This window comes from Chlorocebus sabaeus, chromosome 17 (genome assembly GCF_047675955.1).
Source record: "Chlorocebus sabaeus isolate Y175 chromosome 17, mChlSab1.0.hap1, whole genome shotgun sequence".
Lineage (NCBI taxonomy): Eukaryota > Metazoa > Chordata > Mammalia > Primates > Cercopithecidae > Chlorocebus > Chlorocebus sabaeus.
The window spans coordinates 58,549,416-58,571,969 of NC_132920.1; positions in this window are offsets into that span (position 1 = coordinate 58,549,416).

Sequence of the window (22,554 nt, forward strand, 5' to 3'; positions counted from 1 at the left end):
AATACTTAAAATTTATAAATTTGAAAAGCATATGTTCTTGTACTAATCTACATCTTTCTGTTTTGATTACTCAAATAAACATTTTCAATATGTACCCCTGTTACTTGCAAGTCTACAAAGCTCTAGATAAAATGAGAATAAAAAGAAGTTTGTGGAAGGTTCTATAGTTCTCTCTCGCCATATAACAGGTTAAGAAGCTTGGGCTCCATTAGAAAAATTTAAAAAAAAAAAAAAAAAAAAAGCTTGTTAAAAACTATGAAGTGAGTAAGTGCCATATCCTGAACCTGCACTCTATACTATGCTTGCTGCATCATATGACTAAGCCATTTTTACTTCATTGCATTTTACTCATTCAAACAGAAGAAGATACGAACATTCACCACAAATTAAATTAAATTTTCTATTTTCTCTAGTGACTTTATTGATGATTTTGCTATGTGCAAAAACACTCAAGTCAACCTGTCTCTCCTAAATTATTCTCGACTTCCTTCTCTCCTTAACCCTAGCAATCTATCAACAAGTGATTTGAGTTAAACATCTTGGACCCATCCCTTGCTCTTTTTCTTTTGCTAAGAACTTCTCTCTGCTCCACTTCCTATCTGTTTGACAAGCAACACCATAATGCAGTGGGGAAGGGCCTAAGAGCTGGTTCTAGATTATCTATGATGCAAGCCAGGTTCTAACAGGGACTGAGTGACCCTGAACCACTTCATTAGCATCTGTATGTGTAAGAGGGTGACAATAACAGTTCTTAATTGTTGCCAAAATTAATAGACAGAATATATGAAATGTTCAACATGTGGTCTCTGGCACATAGTAGGCAGCCAACAAATGTTAGCTATTATTAATATAGTAGTCTGGTTTCCTGGGTTATTTTCCACCCAACAATTCATACTGTATAGCCTGAGAGATTTTGAAAATATGTATCTGGTAAACATTCTGAATTTAAAATTCTTAGAGGTGTCCCATAGCCTCTGGGGGTGGGGAGAAGTCATGTTTCTTAAAAATGGTTCAATTAATATTTTATGATGAGACTTTTAGCAGTCTTTGCAGTCTCAACTCCTACCCATTTTCTAAATTTATCCATAACTTCAGCAATATCAAATTATGTATATTTCCCCAAGTTTTAGGATTATTTCATGTCCTATCACTTTAATTATGTTTATTATAGCAATTTTGAGAAATTCAGAAGATGCGTAAAGATATCAGTGAAGACACCTAGTGTTCTAATTCTAGAAACATTTTAATACATTTTATTTCAGAGAGAAAATAATATTTCTTGTATACACTTTTTTGGTTTTCCCATTTTATTTTATTTAAATTATTTGAAACCATGATGCCATTGGCTGTACAATATCCGTATATATGTATGCATATATATATACACACACACATCATCAAAAGTATTTCTTATAATAACTTTGTAGAGTATAGCATGTTATTTATTTTTTGAGAGGGAAGTAGGTAGCTAGAATATGATCACACAGATGTTCACATTTATAATTAGTTAATTTGCCAAAACAGCATGACAGTGGAAATCCTGCACTGTAGTTCTGTTTCTGTCAATTTCTCTTTATATTTTTAAAGTTTTGCTTTGTATGTGCAAAGCAAATACATATACAAAGCAAAATTTGCATGGTTGGTAATTTGCTTATGTAAACTTATCTTTGATGAAGCCATTTATTTTTCCATAGGAATTTCTCATGGGTTATTGAAATATTCCTGAAGGATGATTTTACTTTTGCTTGACTGGGATATCTAATGGATTTAATTTGGTGGTGCTAAGATTTGTTTTTTGTTAACATCTTAGCTTGGAGTCTCATAACCATATAATAAATATAGAACTTAAAATCATGCATGATAGCACTTGCTTTCAGTCTTCTTACAGAGATTTACTTTCTCACCCACAGAACCAGGTGACCTTTTTTTCATCTCCCATATATGGAATGGCCTTTTGAGGCCAATGGTTCATATTCATGGCCCAGTTAGCTACCGTACTTACACGGCCATTCGCTTAAATGTACGTTTGCATGTGGTGCTTAAAACCTCAGATCCTGACTATCAAGGCCTGTGCCTTCTTGTGAGCCTCTTGGTAATATTTAGCTTCTGAGAATGTTCTTGATATCAGTGTTTGAGGGGAGGGGAAAGAATCTCCCTGATAAGCTCCCTATTTAACAGAACTCTTACTTGAAATTTTCTCTGAGTATTATATTTGCTCCATAATTTTCAATGTATTCTGAAGTTCCTATCACTTCTACAAATAAAGATAGGGAATAGGAGATGCTGAAGAGAATGAAGAACACTGGATTTAACTCAGAGCCTGAGGATCTCATGATATGGTTCTGATGTCTTGACTAATCCACAAGAAAGAAAACTAAACAGAAGCCACATGCTCTACACTTTCTCCCATTCTTCTCCCTATCTCTTCTCTGTATCAAATGACCGCAATAAATTACTACCATATAATAAACTACAGGGCTGTTCATTCTCTATATTCTAGACAAAAGGTCTCAAAAACAGAGTGAAGAGGGATTTTTATTTCAGAGATAAGTCAACCCCAAACTAGGCAGACTGACTAAGACTGACTATATCAATTGTCTCGAGTGGGAAGTACTTGGGTGAGAAGGATCTAGTTAAAACAGGTTGCTATCTTGTGAGTTTCTTTGGTCCCAGAGATGGCTATTTGAAAGTCTCTATGCTGACAGTGTGGATAGAATCAGAAGCAAGTGAACCAGTCAAAGTTCTTATAATAACAAATGCCAAACTGACATGTAGCCAAGATACCTACTGGGCAGGGATAAAAGACACATATGGTGAATCTCAAATAATGATTCCATAGAACTTTGGCAAGCATTACAAAAGGGATGTGCTACAGCCTTAAACAATAAAAAAGAAACAATGAGAACAACCTGGTTACCAATACTAGATGATACCTAAGGGGAAAAAAGTTTTCATCATATCAGTTTTATTGCTGAAAATGTTAGATAACTTCTCACATATGTTATGTCTGGCTGATCTAAATTGATGAGAAGGATAACAGAGTGTTTAAAAACATTCTTGGCATTTGCTTACTAAAATCAAAGTTCCATTAACAATAGCATTGTTCTGAAATACAGCATTCTTTTGAGAATAAGTAATGAGTTCTATTTTACCAAAATAACACCCCACCCCAGGTGATGAGTACCTGGCAGCAAATACTGAAATCAGAACAAAGTCATAAACCACGTTTCTCCAGATGTAGGAGTCTATTTATTCTCTCACTAATTCAGAAGAATCCAAAAGCATTAGCTTTGCCAACTATATTGCAAAACAAAAGACATGGACATGGACTGTTCATTAACTAGTTTTACTTTGTTTGATGGTTGCAGTCCACGTATTTTTTGCCAACAGATGTAAAAGTATCTTTTTTTCCATTAACTACAAACTCAAACTTCACTTGGAAAGTATTTTATCAATTAGTTGAAACATGTTGGTGGGTTATAATAAATATAATCTTAGTAGGCAAACTGTATTATCTCTTATCCAGAAATTATATCATTCTTTGAAACTGTATCAAGTATTATTGAATGAGAACACAATTCAATATCAATTATAATTATAAAGATTTAGTATTTTCCTTTGCACATAATAACTGCTCAATAACTCAGCTTTCTTTTGCCTTTCATTGAATCAAATTCATCTATTGTTAAGAAGACATATGTAACATTGTTTCAGCTAGTGGGAATCTGTAAAAACCAAATTTAGGACATTTGTTTAGTCCACTGCAGGCATTTTTAAAATTTAATACTCAATAGCTAATGGAAAAATAAGTATGAATATATATTTAAGATTAAGATATGTCTTCTTGGCTTTAAATGCCTCACATTCCAGTGCCAACATTTTAAGCAAAATAACTAAAATAAAAGAATGCAAAGCATATCTATTTTAATTAGAGGAGTATAAGAAATTAGATTCTAAAGCTGTAGGATCTATTCACAAAACATTACTTATAGTATAATTTGCGTATTCATCAAATGTGAATTGAATAATTAATGCTTAATAAATACAGGGCCATATAATACTGTGTGGAGGGTAATGCTTAAACAAGGTAGTCAACATAAGAAACTTCTAATTTAATAGTGAAATATAATGTTGCTTAACTAACTAAAATAGGCCAGTATGTTGATAAGTGCCAAGTGATAAGTTTAGAACCATAGAAGTAAAGGCAGTAGGTTCCTTGTTTAGCTATGATAATAAGAGAACACTTCAGAGAAAGAGACCACATTTGAGAGGATTGGGTAGACAGAGCCTACAATGATGAAGAGACAGTGCAGGGGAGGGGTGAGTAAGAGCACCTGTAAACAGTCTCATTATTACCAAAAACTAACAAAACGTGGAAATCAGTTTTTATTTAAAATTTTGATAAAATTGTCTGATTTAATGAGATTTTTATCTTATGCTTATTTCACTATGGATATTACAGGTAAAATGAACATTTTTTACTTCTCCACAGATAAACATAAGCACATAAATTTTAGCATATGTACTAAAGACAGTAATTTTAAAGCATTTATTTTGAAATTCAGCTTTAGATGTCTTAAAGTATGTCATGCCTGTTCTCTAAGGGCAGAAAAGGAAAGATAGTATTCATTAAGTGCCTAAACCTGTGAAGCACTTCAGTGGATATTTCAACCATGTGTATGAATTATCATCCCCATTTAACATATGAAGAAACTAAGACTCAGAGAACTTGAACAAACTATTCAGAAGTAACAAGGAAGTGTAAAAAGTGGACTCAAAATTGTGTCTGTCAAAGCCTTTGCTCTTTTGTTTTCATCTCATGATTTTCAAGAATAAATAATAAAAAGACACTTTTTATATACAAGGTATTTCCTGCTTCTAATAACTTTTAGTGAAAGAAACCCTTGCTCAGAGATGTTAATTTTTTTCCAAGAGAGCTTCTTTAGAGCTAGAACTTGAATTCAGTCTTCTGATTCTTCATTCTAGAGATTCACACACTATGTGAAGGACCCCATCTTGTCCTAAATATGAAGCCCAAAAATGTTTTCAGGCCTGATAATATCGTAAGTACTATCCAGGAGAACATCATCAAGTTAAAAAAACTCTTAATATCTTCAGCAGTGATGTGTATTCTGTCTTCTAGGGTTTAAGCTTTAGTTCTAGGTCTTCGAAGCAAACTTGCAGAGGGGCGCTTCATCCTGATAATCATGCCTGGTGGGGGTGGGACTTCTCTTTTCATAAATCATGCAAGCCATGATTTTTTATTGCTATGTATTTATAAAAACATCTATGTATTGGATAGGAATTAAGATTTTTGAGTTCCTGTTCACTTTTTTTTCCTTTCATTTTTTTTCTCCTTGGTGGCCTGGCATACTCATTAATACATTTTCCCACATATCATGTGGTTTGGTTTTGTTTTCCCAAACTAATGAAGTTTTACTCTACCACTTAAGGAAGGTTTTTTTTTTTTTTTTTCCATTAGGGAAAACATAATTTTCTTGCCAAAAGTTTCCCAGAGTTCCCATGGAAGTATAATTCTCTAAAGAATTCATTAAAATGATTGAATAATGGAATCCTTTTCTTACTAGAATGCAATCACTCCAAGAACATTTTAGTTGAGTACTGTAAGGGCAGAAAGTTATAGGAGTGCTTTATTAACTGGTATTATTCAATGCCCTCTATTTCACTAATCTCAAATCTCCACTAAATTTATACATAGAAATACACCAATATGGAATCATTACTTTTCAAGGCAGTAATCTATAGTTATTTTGTAATAAAATACTAATTTTTATAACTTTCAAATTACATTTGGAAAACTTTTTGCTCATTCACTTAAAGTTTGACATTACCCCAAAATTTATAAGTCAATACTAAAGACCTGGGAGGGAAGGAGGTCAGGGAGAGGTGGAACAATAGGCCTAAAGCAATATTCCTCAGATTCCCGTCTTCCCACTTAATTTCTGCTCCCATTAGAAAGATATTCCTCTAATGTATTTTATTTTACCTTTTGTCCTTTAATTTATTTACTACCATTTATTACCCTAATTTTTATACTATTCTCTCAGAAACTTCCCTACTGCATAATTATAAGTTCATGAAGATATCTGATTCTTGGTAATTCATACTTTGCTTAACAAAAGCTTATAAGATACGGATTTACTAAGTCAGAATTAATCACGGTTATGTGCAGAAAATGTTTGTTGGTCTTTGTGCTTCATCTTCAACAATAGAATAGCTTAAATTGGTGTTTTTCAACCTCAGCACTATTGACATTTTGGACTTGATAATTATTTGCTGTGGGTGGTGTCCTGTGCATGGTAGGGATTTTAGCAGAATTCCTGGCTTTTACTCACTAGATGCCAATAGCCTCTGAGATGTAATAAGCAAAAATATCTTTGGACGTTGCCAGATATCCCCTGGAAGGCAAAATCATTCCTAATTGAGAACCACTGGTTTAAATGATGGTGATGAGGACAACTACTAACATCTGCTGAGTATGTGTCACGTGCCATTCTAAATATTTAAGTGGACACCATCTAATTCATGAGAAGGGTCCTATGATTCCTGCTTTACAGATGAGACCATGTGAACACAGAGAAGTCAACTAAGTTACTACCAACACATGGCTACTAAGTAGGAGAGTCAGAATTCAAACCCAAGAAGTCTGACATCAGAGCCCACTTTTTAAATTGTTGGGCTATAGCTGTCTTGTTGAAATTACAGTAAGCTAAAGTGAAATCTATAAAAAACATGCATCATATAAGGTTAAATTTTTTCCCATGATTTCAAACATTTAAACCTTGGAAAGGAGATTTCCTACAAATTGAAAACCTCCCAGATAAGTAAGTTTCCTTATTCCCTTCATCCTGTTCATTGAGCTGTTGAGAGCCCATCAAAGCTCAGATTCCCCAGGCAGATATTTAAAGACCAGGTCAAGGAGTCAGATTCCTGGGATCACATCCTGACAGAACCATATTCATGAGTATGAAACCCATGAATATCATAAAGCTGCTTACATGCTTTATTACTTCATAACCATCATCTAAATATTAGAAGATGTTTATTTTTTAGTGTCAGTAGTTCAGAATAAAACAATTAAAATTAGTTTTTTAGGATTTATCCTATATTTCTCAGCATTCAAACATCATTTCCTTTTAACTTTTTACAAATAACAGCCAGCAAAATTAAATTTATTTTTCTACCTCTCCATCTGAACTGCATGTGGGAGAAGTGATATTTCTACTATCACTTATATAAATTATGCTGTGGGATAGCAAAAAACTATCCCACAGCATAATTTATAAGGCTTTCATCTTTGTAAGTACTTTGTCTTCAGGAAATGTGATTTAGCTTGTTTTAAACCTCGTTTTAATTAGTTTTGGGCTTACCATAATAACATTTTTAAAGGAATATAGTGTAATAACCAAGGTTTTATATCTAATCAAACACGACTAATTCATGTAACTTGAAAAACATGGTATATATTATCTTTCAAGTTTCTTAGACAGTTGATTGAAATAATAATAACAACCTATAGTTAACTTTAGTTAACATTTCCATGTGCCAGGCACTGTCCTAATAATTTCTCATATATTAGCTCATTTATTCCTCATCATAATCACTTAGGCTGGTATTTTTAAGATCCCAATTTTTAAAGTGAAAAATGAGAACCACGGAGAGGCAAATTACTTGACTAAAGTCACATAGCTAGTAAGTGATTTAGCAGGCTTATAAACCTAAACGGTTTGGCACCAAAGCTGCGCTGGTTATTACTTATATATACTGCCCTCCTAAAGAAGAGAAATTATCACCAAATATATCACTTATCATCTTATTAGATGGATCAAATTAAAATATGTGTCTTATACTGACACAGGAGAAAAAATATATTTGGTCTCAAAATTGTACCACCTATGAAATTCTTTGCAGCAGGGATTAAGACTTTTATCTTATAAAGAAATGAATTCATAATCATAAAAAATTTTGAATCTAATGATTCTGAATTATTACTTAAACAGTTGATTTATTTTTCTTCTTCTCACTAGTTCAAATGTCTGGGTTTCCCCATGTCATCACGTTATCAAGGTCATTGAGACCACGTGCCAGTTTTCCTGGTTCAGGTCTAGTTCACACTGTCTTGGTGTCCTCTACGGTTCAGAATTTCCTGAATTTATAATTTTTCACCAAGAATTTTGCTTAATAATTGCATTAAAATGAGCCAAGGTGAGTTAAGTCAACCTTCACATTGTACTTCCAGGTTCTGCCACAATCGCTTCTTGAGTATGTGAAACATTTGTTCTGAGAATCTGAGTTCTCACTTTAACACATGGTTAAATGCACAGGTAAACCAACAACAAACCTCTTTCTTTACTTGATCGTTTCCAGATCAACATATCTACTATTCCCCTTTCAAGTAGAGCATGCAGGGTGCCAGCTGATAAGTTGTGCTTTGAGATAAGCAACTAGGGACAGTTAACTCCCTCTGGTATTAGGTGGTGGTGGTGGGAGAAGAAGTCTATCCTGTTGCCCTAATGGTCCCTTGGTTTAACAGCAAGTTGTCCCATGACCTGTGCCTAGTGTGATGAGATGCTTGAAGGTGTCAGGACACTAACCCTCTTGGTCAGAGGGAAATACTTAAAATTATAGCTCAGATATACATGAATTACATGAGGAGATGGAGGCTAAGTAGTACTGTTACGAAGTATACAGAGTAGTAAACACTCTGGATATTGTGTTTCTTCAAAAAAAAGTATTGTGCAGTATAAATCTACAACTGTTTTTTGGCTTTTAATTTCTATTAATGCTTTTCATTTTTCAGTGCAATATTTCAGTGGCAATTTCTTGGAAAAATAGAAATGTATATTTAAAAAATAAGTTCTGAATTTCCATTTCTCAAGAAAATTGAAAATGAATTTGCAAGTATTTACTGTCTACCATGAAGGTTGTACTGACCACCTGAAAATCACAAGACACAAATCTACTACTGAAGCACAACCATTTTATGAAGACTATGTACAGAGACAACATCTGAACAAAAGTGGAGAGATGAAATCTATCTTTTTATCTATCTATCTTTTTATCTATCTATTTATCTATCTGTCCATAAAGCCTGAATTTTCATTTAGATAAATGACTATTCTAAGTAAATACTGACAAATTATATTTCAAAAGTTTTTGTTCTCACATGTAAATAGTGAGGAGAGGACTGTTAATATGTCCACTCCAAGAAGAACTCTGTAAAAGGTGACATCTATTTATTACATTACCTTCAGAAGTTTCAAAAGCAGTTTAGCTAATGACAATTAAGTCTTAACATTGATCTTCACCTAATTTATGAAATCAAGGTGAATCTATAGAAATTTTATTCTACTAAGGTAAAAAATCTGACCTTATTGTGCTTGCTACTGTAAATTCAGTTAAAAGTTCAACATGGAAGATAAAATTCTTTGTGTAGTAACATGAATAAAATTTGTGATGGAGCACAGCAGTATAGTAAACGCAGTGTTCTTACTAAAGAACCTATGAAGAAAAAATGTACTTGGAATTGGTTGGGAAACACAAATAATTCATGAATATGGCCAAACTGGGGGAAATACTCTGTTAATCACAATTGACGATAAAGATGTAAAATTTTATATACTAGGAAATATATCATTGACCCACAATTTTTCAACCCAAACTGATGTTAAACACTGCAGCATGATAACATAACATTTACTCTTCAATGGTCATCTTTGATCTGATTTTAGAAATTTTGGAGCCTTTGTGAATGAACTACTTTGTAAATCATTGTCGGTCATCAACATGGTATCAAACGTTTTTAAAAGATTTATCTACATTGTGATGGTGTTTTGTTAAAAAAGGGATTGAAAAGTCAGACTCAGTGACTCACGACTGTAATCCCAGCACTTTGGGAGGCCAAGGTGGGTGGATCACTTGAGGCCAGGAGTTTGAGAGCAGCCTGGCCAACATGGTGAAACCCCATCTCTACCAAAAAATTCAAAATTAGCCAGACGTGGTGGTGCGCACCTGTAGTAACAGCTACTCGGGAGACTGAGGCAGGAAAATCACTTGAGCCCATGAGGTGGAGGTTACAGAGAGCTGATATCACACCACTGCACTCCAGTCTGGGTGACAGCAGTGAAATCCTGTCTCAAAAATACATACATACATACATACATACATACATACATACATACATAAAAAGGAATTGAAAATCTTTTTTTTTTTTTTTTTTGAGACGGAGTCTCGCTCTGTCGCCCAGGCTGGAGTGCAGTGGCCGGATCTCAGCTCACTGCAAGCTCCGCCTCCCGGGTTCACACCGTTCTCCTGCCTCAGCCTCCCGAGTAGCTGGGACTACAGGCGCCCGCCACCGTGCCCGGCTAATTTTTTGTATTTTTAGTAGAGATGGGGTTTCACCGTGAAAGCCAGGATGGTCTCAATCTCCTGACCTCGTGATCCACCCGTCTCGGCCTCCCAAGTGCTGGGATTACAGGCGTGAGCCACCTGCGCCCGGCCGGAATTGAAAATCTTTAGTACATGTATTCAATTAGCACCAAAGGCTTCAGGTTTTGAAACTTTAACAAATTGCAATTGTAGAAAACAAAGCTTGCAGACAGATGGCTTTAATATTTATCTGTAATACAACAAGCTTAATAATGAATATTACATGATGTAAACGATTTAATTATGAGGTTTCATAATATCTTGAATTTTAATTGCAGCTTTGTAAGACCATGAGGAGAGGACTCACTTGAGCTATGCCTAAACTTCTAAGATATGGAAGTTGTAAGATAATAAAAACATAATAAAATTTCGGAACGTCATAGATTAGCAGTTTAAAATCTCAACTACCTTTCTTCATGCATTAAGTATAAATTACATATATACTTAAAACAAACTTTTTGTCTCAAATCTGTTATCAGCAATTAGTTCATGAAGTTTGTATCCCTGGAAGTTCAATTTTTCATTAAGCAATTATTTGCCAAGTTAGCATTTTACGTTTAAAACTGCTGTGACATTTTATTTAATACGTAGACACTGGAAATCAATGAAGAATGCAAAAATATATATGGCCTGTAACTAAAACAAGTTGTTAACTTACCAACATAAAAATGTTTAAATACTACCATGTAAATGAAAAATGTATTAAAAAAACAGGTTATATATAAAAAGTAAAATATAATGCCCAAAACCCAATGATTGTTGTGATCAGCAACCAAATATGTGTATCATTCGCTTTTCCACATTTCATTTGAATTTTATTTCAAGGTTGAGTTGCAGCATGTTGCAGCATAAATAATGTAAGATCTTCCTTAGAACTTAACATATGGAAGTGAAAATATTGTGATTTTTGGCTTCCATTACAAACATCATGTAATAAACTTGATATTTTAATGTAATCATTGTGAAACAACTTATATTCATATATACTTTTATAAAGATTCTAAATGGAATGCCTCTATGAGAATTCTCTTTTCATCATAAGAGTGCTAGAGGCATATTATTATGGCCAGCACAACTTTACAAAAATAAATCACTTTAAACTAAATTCACTTTTTTGACAGACTTATTAGCTTGGTAAGACAAAGAAATAGATTTGAGATCTGTATATTTCACTTTAATAAGACAAACTCATAAATGAACATGATATATAAAAATAAATATTTGGGGAAATTATTGTAGAAGGATTAGACTGGTCTCTGTGGCTAAAAGATTAAAATGTGTATCAGTGGGTGAAAATCAAGGCTCACTGTAATGAAGAGTAGGTTTTCCACAATAAGATCATGATCAACTAATCATAGCTCAAGTCATATAAGGTCCTCATCAGTGGATGTGTTCAAATACAAGGTCTAATAATAATAATAATAATAATAATAGAATAAACTTGTGCTGTAAAAGAATCTATGAGTTGTCTATTGCCACTAGGGTTGCCAAATGTCTTGTATATACAGAACATGTCCTGTATTTAATGATTTTTATCCTGTGTCCTGTTCTTACTTTGTTAAGATCCCCTAAATATCTTTTATTTAGCTTTTGTTGAAAAAAATTATAAAAAATACTAGAGCTATGTTTCTGCCGCAGTAAATTGTGCTTAAATCACCTAAATGCCAACAGTTGAAACCAATACTCCACAAATGAGCTCAATTGCAATTCTAGACAACACGCAGACCGCGTTGCACTACACTGACCATGTTTCTGAAACTTAACCAGTCAATAGCAGCCTTACTCCTGTTGCCAGGCTAACATAGCTGAAAGCATTGAAACCATGCCCACTTGTGAAAGTCCACCAGTCTCCAAATAGCAAGCTTTTCACAACCTTATAGGAGATCAGTTCTGGCTTTGTAGTCACACCTCACAAGTACAGTTCTCTCCTGAGGCAAACGGGAAGTTAATTATTTTTTGCATGAGATATCAAGTTTATTTATTGTTAGTTTTCAAGCTTGCAAACCTTCAGTGGATTAATCACTGATTACAGTTAGTAATGAATTTGCTTTCATGAGTAAGAGAAACACTGTTGTGGCTGTAACATTATCAAACAAAATCTTTCCAATTCATGTAATGATTGCTATTATTTAATGTATGCATATTTGTACCCAAAATGCAAGAGTAAATTTTATGATAAATTATCTGAACAATAACATTTATTAAAATGCAGCCATAAAAAAGGATGAGTTCATGTTCTTTGCAGGGACATGGATGAAGCTGGAAACCATCATTCTCAGCAAACTAACACAGGAACAGAAAACCAAACACCGCATGTTCTCACTCATAAGTGGGAGTTGAACAACGAGAGCACATGGACACAGAGAGGGGAACATCACACACCAGGGCCTGTGGCCAGTTAGGGGGCTGGGGAAGGGATAACATTAAGAGAAATACCTAATGTAAATGACGGGTTGATGGGTGCAGCAAACCACCATGGCACGTGTATACCTATGTAACAAACCTGCACGTTCTCCACATGTATCCCAGAACTTTAATAAAAAAAAAAAAAAAAAAAAAAAAAGAGAACTCTTGAAGCTCATTGAGTAGTATGCATTTGTTAATTCAATGTTGAAAATAATGGAAACTTAGATATAAGCCAGCATTTTCCAGCTATATCTGCAACAAGTACCAAAGTGATAAACAACATTTTATGAAGATAAATTCAGATAAAGAAGACAAGTTGGAAGAAGATTATCCTTCCATATTGGTTATTTTCAACAGTCTTTCAGCCCAAATGGCTAAATGTACTACTACTGAAAGAATTTTCTGATTCCCAAACTGCAAGAACATTTTCAAGTGTCCAGATGAAATCTACCACAATTAAAGAAAAATAAGTACTAACTCCAATTACTATTACAGAGATTATCAAAAATATAAATACCTTGCCTTTTTACAGCACAACCATGGATGCAAGTAATCACAACGCAGAAAACAATTTTCCCTTGGTTCATACATGATTTTTCTTGTGAAAAATTCTTGCTTGTAAGATGAAACAAGAAACAATAGAAAATTTTGCAGAAACACTTAGTGAAAATAAATGTACTACCACTGTGTAAAAGTGACGCAAGTATATATTTGGTGAATGTTTGCTTGAAGGTAAAGACAGTGTTTATTCAAAGCAAAAGCAAAGCATGAATGATTCTGTGAAAGGTGTTAGCTATCTTGTCCATATTCTAATTAAGCTCTCAATTATCATTAGATATTTTTCTGTTGAAATTAAAGTAATTGTTATAAAATTTTTCTCTTCAGCGTTTATTCTGTGTAAACTGAATGATTAAATAATTTTTGCGATTACATTGGCATTAAATATTTTTTAATTCTCTCACATTCAAATCCTGATGACTCTCTTTAACAAATGCAGTTGAGAGAATCTTCAGTTTTTTTAAATCTCTAAAATCAGATTTCAATTCTGAACAAAAGGCCTCCAAAATTATTGTTGACATTTTAAACCCATTAAGTGAAGTCTAGATTAACTCATTAGCAAAATAATTATGCAAATTAAAAGAAGAGCAAACAGTCTTACTGAAGTACTCCTTTGCTTAAATGAACTTCTTGAATGTGGTAAAGAAAGAATTTTTGAAAAATGTATCCATTTAGTTGTCAAAGCTATTTTTAAAAGAGGCAACATCACTTACCAACAGGAAAATAAGCTCTGATTTGATGTGTTAAATTGTTCAGATATTTCTCATGACTATCTTTTGAAGTTAATTACATTTGATTTTGAATAGATTTAATTAAATAATTTAATTCTTATATATGGATGTTAGTAAATACTATTACAGCATGAAAACAAGCAAAATAATCATGTGTATTGTTGAAGATAACAATGTTCTTTGTGTTAGTGGACAGCCTTTTAGAAAGGTATTCATCAAGATACGCGATGTAATTCTAAAGAATAAAAAAAAAAATTGACCTGAAAAATATTTTATGTGCTTCAACAAATCAAATTTGAAAATCATTTATCACAGTTGTCAAATTTACCCCAGTATGTGTTCTGTAAACCAACCTATAATGGCAACGTCGCGTGCATTTTCTCATTAACGCTCAATGAATCAAATAACAAAATAAGTTAGGTTTAACTATTATAGAAGATATGTTACAATGTAAATGGAACATAGACTGCAACTACAAGAAATTCGATAAGCAAATTATGCAAAAACAAGGAACCGTTTGTAGAGCCAAATTATAAGAAAATCATAGCTTAAGAAAGAGGTATGTAATTTAAATACTTATAATTGATTTCCGATAAATAAAAAATAATTTTTAATATTTTATGTCAATGTAATATATCTTATTAGAAATAATTTAGATATACCTGGGCATCCTGCATTTTACTTATTAAATATGGCAATCCTAATTGCCACGAATGACAACACCTCAGTGCCATACAACAATAAAAAGTATTTTTCTTGTGAATTGTGACACTGCACGTCAGTTGGATGGTGCTGCTCATTTGAGACAGGCTTGGCTAGTCTTGATTGGGCTTTTTCCAGCATCTACAGTCAGTCACTGGAAGGTAGGGGACCAGCTGTTCAGGAATGACCTCACTAGTCTGTATGGCTGACAGCTAACTGGTGACTGCAGGTCTGCAGGTGATCGGGCTGCATGACTCACATTATTTTGCAGGACAGCCTTGGCTGGTTCGCACAGCAGTTAGGAAGGTTTCAAATAAAAATAGGGCAAGCACACAGGTCTCTTAACTGGCATAGTATAAATTCCACTGCATTCTATTAACCAAAACAAGTCCTAAATTTAATCTAAACTCAATAAATAAGGATATCAACTTTACCTCTTGAAGCCACTGCAAAGGGCATAAATATAAAAATAAATGTAGAATTGTGGTCGTTTTTTCAATCACCCTACCACACAAGGATTCAAGCTGTTTAGCTCTAAAAACTTTTTTTTTCCTTGTAAGCCCGTTCACTTTCAAATTTTAAAATGTTCTTGACTGAAAGGTAAATTGAATATAAATTTATTCTTTAAAAAATTGACTTGGCTATTAATCATTGATTTTGAGCAGATTTCTTAATTGGTGTAATTTATAATGTTAACTTCACATATTAAATAAAGACTATACAACCCCAATATTTCAAACATAAGTAATATGATTTGAGCTAAATACTTTTTCTCTCTTTTTTTTTAGCAATTACTTTTTTTTTTTTTTTTTTTAAAGACGGAATCTCACTCTGTTGCCCAGGCTGGAGTGTAGTGGTGCGTTCTCAGCTCACTGTAAGCTCCGCCTCCCGGGTTCACACCATTCTCCTGCCTCAGCCTTCTGAGTAGCTAGGACTATAGGCACCTGCCACCACGACCGGCTATTTTTTTTTTTTATTATTTTTTTTTTTTTTAGCAGAAACGAGGTTTCACCGTGTTAGCCAGGATGGTCTCGATCTCCTGACCTCGTGATCCGCCCGTCTCCGCCTCCCAAAGTGCTGGGATTACAGGCATGAGCCATCACGCCTGGCCAGCAATTACTTTCTACACACTTGTTTTCAATCTAAACCAATGCAATCCATTCAGTCCTAATGTGTTCTCCTTATGGGCCTTTTCTTACAGTTTCCACAAAAAATTTCTTCATTTTTAAATATAATAAATAGGAGAAATAATACCTTTTTGATAAAATGCCCCTGTTATCTCTCAGATTTTTTTCTTTGGCTCTTCATCTCTTAGATGTATATAACAAAATATAGAAAGATTATGATAAATAAAAATACTTGGCCAAATAACCTAATCAGCAGAATGTATGAAGAGCATAGTGGGGAGTAGAGGTGGCATTCTATATTTGCCTCTCTGGCTCCAGGAGATACCTCATAGATCTTGTAGCTTGAAGACTTTTTATTGAATGTTATTTACATGCCCACAAAAAATGAACATTCAAAACTATAAGGGAAAATAAAAATGTTTCCATTCCTGGTAAAACAAAAAATATAATACAACCTAAAATCACATTTTCCTTTAAGACACAATCTTAAATGGTGTTTCCAGAATTTCATATATTCTCTTGATTGTTTGTATTTTCTTCTATGATTAAACACAGAATCAATAGGATTAAGTTCTATAAGTATCTAGGTGGGACTAAAAATTTGCAACTTCTGGTGCACTTAGTAATTAACACTTAGGTATTAATCATCAAGTATTATTTTACATAGAATCTGTGAGAATTCTATTTAAATAAGTAGCATTAGCACTTTGGTATTTTTCTGTGTTATACTCTTCGGATAACAAAACAAATAAGATGTAAAAAATGTCACATTCAACAATTGACCAAGCAGATACTTAAATACAGTTCACAAGATGGTCTTGAGGAATGAACCATTGCCATCACCATATATTGAAACCAATTGGAAATGCGTCAGCTAATGTCTAAACCACATGTGATTTAAAATCAATACATATGAAAGTTGAGATCTGTGTATTATTTAATAAAATAACATTTCTTGTTTAAAGGCACGTAATTTTTTCTAAAACAATGGTTATTGTCTTGAGAAGGTTGATGGACCTTAGTCCAGAAATTTTGATTTGGTAGGTCTGCAGTGGGGCTTGAGAATTTGAATTTTTAGCAAGTTCCCATGTAATGATGCTGCTGCTGTTCCAGAGACCAAACTGAGAATTCCTGATTTAAGAGAGACTGGGGAAATAGTATAAAAATGGTATCACCTGTTATTTTTGAGCATTAAGTCTACCATCTCTTCAGATAAATTATTCTAGTTTCTAGGCAACTTAATAAAATTATTCTAGTTTCTAGACAACTTAATAAAACTATCAGTACCAATCTGAAAATAGACACTACTATTAAATATTACATAACCTAAGAGAATGTTTTAACCTTTTCCTTGTAGTAGGTTGATATGCTATCTCTAACTCATTCTTACTTGATAATTTCAGTTATTTGGCACTCTTTTGAATTTCTTTACCAGTCTGAAAGTTTTTAGGACACTGAGCGTAGTTGACTCTGAAAAAACAAAAGTTATATAAGCATGTTTATGTTTCTATAAAATGTATATATGAAAAATCTGTAACTCTTTTTGTAGCTTAGATTTCTGCCACAAGAATGTTTTACTTTTCCTTATGGGGAGAAACTAAAAAGCAGTGGTTCTCTCACATTTTGAAGTTAGACTGTTTTCTCAGCAAAAATAGTTCATAAAGAAATGTAACTTGATTTTATTCCGTAAGTACATACAAAAGTTATATTGATTTAATATCTATTCCCATAGAGAAGTAGTTTGTTGGGTGTCTGGAGAGTCTGGTGGGGAGAAAAGTTATTCATAAAATTGTTTCATCCAAAATTTTCCTTCCCTTTTTTTTTTTTTCTTTTAAAGGAAAGCATTTAGAGAAAAGTAAAGTGCAGCAAGGGAGTTGGCCCAGTTGCTGCAGGCTTCACCACTAGTGAATGTTTTATCTACAGAGCTCTTGCCAAGTTTCCTACTGACAAAGAAGCCCTGAAATATGAACCTTTAAGTCAATTCATCAGAAAACAAATATTACATATAAATTAGTTTGAGGAAAAGAAAATCATATACATTCTTTAACTTCCATAGTTATTTTGAAACAAAACAAACCTTTTGCCAAATTATGTAGCAAGCACACATAATTAGTACATTTTAGGTCTTAATATTGAATTTATATTTCTAGATTAGATTGAATTAACTTTGTGCCTCTCAAGTTTTCTAGCTTTATATATTGTAACTTTAGAAATACATTTTAAATGCTGCATTTATTTCTAGAAGGTTTTGATCAAGACAAAAGAAATTTTTGAAAGTTAGTATATTATACTAGAGGGACATATTAAAAATAGAATGAAAAAAACAGTGGAATTTTCAAGGGCTATTGACAAATAAAGCTTGTAGTTTTAAGTTTTCTTAAGCTTTTTTAAAAGTTTTTGCGTTAATAACAAATGAAATATTTTTCTTGAAAATACTCCTATTGGCAGAAAACCCAAATCTACAGAACAACTCTCATTATTATGATACCAGCTATGAGTATTTTGCTCTCTCTGAATAGAGGGAGCTATATTAGTACTTCCTAATCCCCAACAATCACACAGTGGGCACTACATTACAGGGAATATTGTAAGCATTTTTACATGTATTAATTTTCCACAATCCTATGATGTGCGTGTAGTTTACATTATTTTATTTGTTGCTATTTAAAGTCATAATGCGCTATGCACAGCAAACATGGAGATCTGCTGTCCAGATTCCACTAAAAAGAAGTAGTAGGCACAGCTACCAGAAAAGCACTGGGAAGGCAGACAGCCTTCAGCTGGCAGTACTTACAAAGACTGCCTCAGGGCAGAGAGCCCCACCTTCCCCTGGTGGCCTACGTCCAATGAGTAATGAAGGCAAGAGTAAAAAGACTGGTCGTTCCATCTAAGATGGGCTAACTCTGCCTGGCTGTATTAGCTCCAGAGGCTATTGTCAGGCTTACGTTACACTCTGATTACTCCTTTTATCCCATCCTGCTTCCCTTCCCTCCCTTTCACAGGTATTAATTCCAATAATATTTCCTAATAAATATCTTGCACACTAAACTGCATCACAGTACCTGCTTCCCAGATAACTCAACCTAGAATATTTCTGCATAATAATTAGATACATTTGTGTCTATGTTACACATTTCTAATTACTCTACACAATATTGTAATAAACATCCTTGTAAATAGATATTGGTGAAAAATTCCTGTTCAAATATGTCTGATATTTTTTATTTGATGCCCTATTTTGCTTGAGTTTAGGATTATACTTCTTATCCTAAAAACTCATTTTTGTATATAAAAACTCATTTACGTATCTTGATTCACAACAGCTCTCTAATTATGTATTCCTACCAAGTCTAACAGCAAATATTCGAAGATTGATGGTTCTCTATTTTCTATAGTGCCACATCCTCCGATAATAGTAAGTAACCAGTATCACCACTGCATCAACTCTCTACATCATCTTCCCGAACTCCTGAGTTAGAAATCCACTCCAAATGTTGCAATATATATTTTCATAAATCATTTCTAACTCTTATGTAGATATTGGGGTCATTTTAATTTTCCATCAATGACATAGATGCTTTGCAATTTCCCTCCAGCAAAATAAAAATGTAGTACAATTTTTCCTGCTTACTTTTTTGAAATAGATGAAATAGTGTAAGATATTCTCTTTATCATTTTCCTATTTGATGAATTGAAGATGTTCAGGTTATTGAAGAGCTAGTCATTCAGTACAAGGATCATTCTCCTGTGTACTTCTATTATTACTTTTTAAATGTTTCATTGCTCTGTAAATCCTCTACTTCATTGTGAGCTAAGAAAGGAGTAAGGGAAACACGAAACGAGAATTCAAGCTACAGGCAGAAGTTCACTTTTCCGATTAAAAACATTGGTGGAAGGAAACAACAAAATCCAAACAATAAGTTAAAAACTAATATTTGAGATTTCTCAATGAGTTTTTATGGACATGACATATATCAATTATTGGGACAAATATCCCATTTAGGAAAAAATACTGAGAACTGTGAGTTTTCATAATCAGTTAGTGGCAGAGATAAGATTTGAATGGAAGTATCTGGGCTCCTAGCCCAATATTCTACCATTAGCCAATCAATGTTGCTCAGGCTACCTAGACATAATTTTTCATTTGATCTTCTATACAGTATAAACTAATAGTTTTTTAAAAAATTATAAAAATATTTAGGCAGGTATTCTTATATGGTATGATCTACATTTCTACATCAAAGATGTCACCACAAATGTAACTCATGCTAAAATTAGTTTTATTCTGTGTTGTAAATACAATTCCCATATATATTTATACATGTATACATATATTTATTTATAAAACTATACATTTATTTATATATTTATATTTATATATAAATATATACATACTATATATATATATTTGTCCTTTTGGTCACTCAGATGACACATCTATAAGATGAAAGAAACAAAACCCCTAAAACCCTCAGACTCTTCTCTCATTCTAATCTCACATGAAAACAAATTCTTTAAATACTTCTGTTCTTTTAATGCAGCTAATTCCAGTCCTTTTTTCTGCTACATATATAAACATATATATATATATATAATTTGTCCAAATCCCCAAAACCTGTGAATATGTTATCTTACATGGCAAAAGGGACTTTACGCATGTGATTAAGATAAGGATTTTGAGTGAGGGGATTATCTTGCATTCCCAGGGCCCATTGTAATCACACAGCACCTTAGAAGAGGCAGAAAGTGCCGGGCGCGGTGGCTCAAGCCTGTAATCCCAGCACTTTGGGAGGCCGAGACGGGCGGATCAAAAGGTCAGGAGATTGAGACCATCTTGGCTAACCCGGTGAAACCCCATCTCTACTAAAAAATACAAAAAAAAACTAGCCGGGCGAGGTGGCGGGCGCCTGTAGTCCCATCTACTCCGAAGGCTGAGGCAGGAGAATGGCGTGAACCCGGGAGGCGGAGCTTGCAGTGAGCTGAGATCCGGCCACTGCACTCCAGCCTGGGCGACAGAGTGAGACTCCGTCTCAAAAAAAAAAAAAAAAAAAAAAAGAAGACGCAGAAAGTTTAAAGTCAAAGAAAAAAATAAGGAGATATCAGAGTGAAAGGGAGAGAGAGAACAAGAGAGAGGAGAGAAGAGAGAGATTTGAAGATACTATGTTTGCTTGATTTTAACCCATTGAGATGCATTTTCAATTTCTAACCTCTAGAACCATAAGGTAATAAACTTTTTATTATTTTTAAGCAATTAAGTTTTTGTAAATTAGTTAATCAGCAAGAGGAAGCTAACACTCTCTGCCTGTCTCTCTGATATACTATACAGGTGCATGAGATGAGTAGCACTAGAATAGCTCACTTTTGTTGTTATGCTTTGAGTGGAGATAAGTACTTGTCACAACTCCACAAAATTTGGAGCTAATTTTTCCTGTTAAAAAAAGTTTGAGACAGCAAATTTTGCATTTCTAACAAAAATTACTCTGAGATTTTTCATGAGCATAAGTAGCTCTCAACTACATTTACTTACCACAGTTTGGAAAACCAATTACCAATATTTATAGGACAATGCTTCCATCATTTAAAGTGCAAAAGACGTTTGGATGAGCAGGTAATGTGGTGAATGCTATAATGTGCCTCCAGATTCTCCTTCTGAGAAAGAGTTGCTGCACTAGCTTCTGGGGATGCTGGCAACAGAAAGTCTTCAGCTGTCAGTCTCTTCAGGGACTGCCGGAGCTGCAGGCCCCCTTAACCAAGGTCATGCCCTTTCTCACGGCACCCCACACACAAATACTTGTCCCTGTAAGGAAATAAAGGACCAGCATCTCAGCCCAAATGGAGACAATGCCAAATATCATACTAACAGCTGAAGCTCCCACTGGGATCAGCTATGACTGTCACTAGGCTTGACTTTTCTCTCTACTCACTCTTGCTTTCTTCTCTTCCCTTTCCCAGGTGTTGATCCCAAGAGCCTTCCTTAATAAACATTGTGCAAACTAAACTCGTTCTCAAAAATCTACTTCTCCTAGAGTCCAGACTAGAAGAGGCAAGATTCTTTGAAACCTAGTTCCACCTGTGCCACTAAATATTTGTGAGTTGAAGAACAAGTCATCCTTTGGTCACTCAGATGACATATCTATAAGATGAAAGAAACAAAACCCACTAAAACCCTCAGATTCTTCTCTCATTCTAATCTCACAAGAAAAAAAAAGTTTAAAAATACTTCTGTTCTTTTAATGCAGCTAATTCCAGTCCTTTTTTCTGCTAGACCTGCGTCTTATATTAGTAAACATCTAGGATATACATCTTGGCATTCTCACTTCTTATATAGATTATCCCACTCTACACCGCTTCCTTAACCAACTAGAACCTACTGCTACTACTTTTTCTGATCTTCCTTCAAAAGTCTCATGATGTGTTCTTTAATATGTACTCTGTGGGACACCATTACTTATACAGCTACATGTGTAATCTTTAAAGAAAGTCAACTGTCTTGCTCTTGACGCTGCTAGAGACAAATTCTGCGTTTACAGGATGAATAAGTCAGTGACTCCAGAGAAGTTTTTGGATGTTTAGTTTCTCCC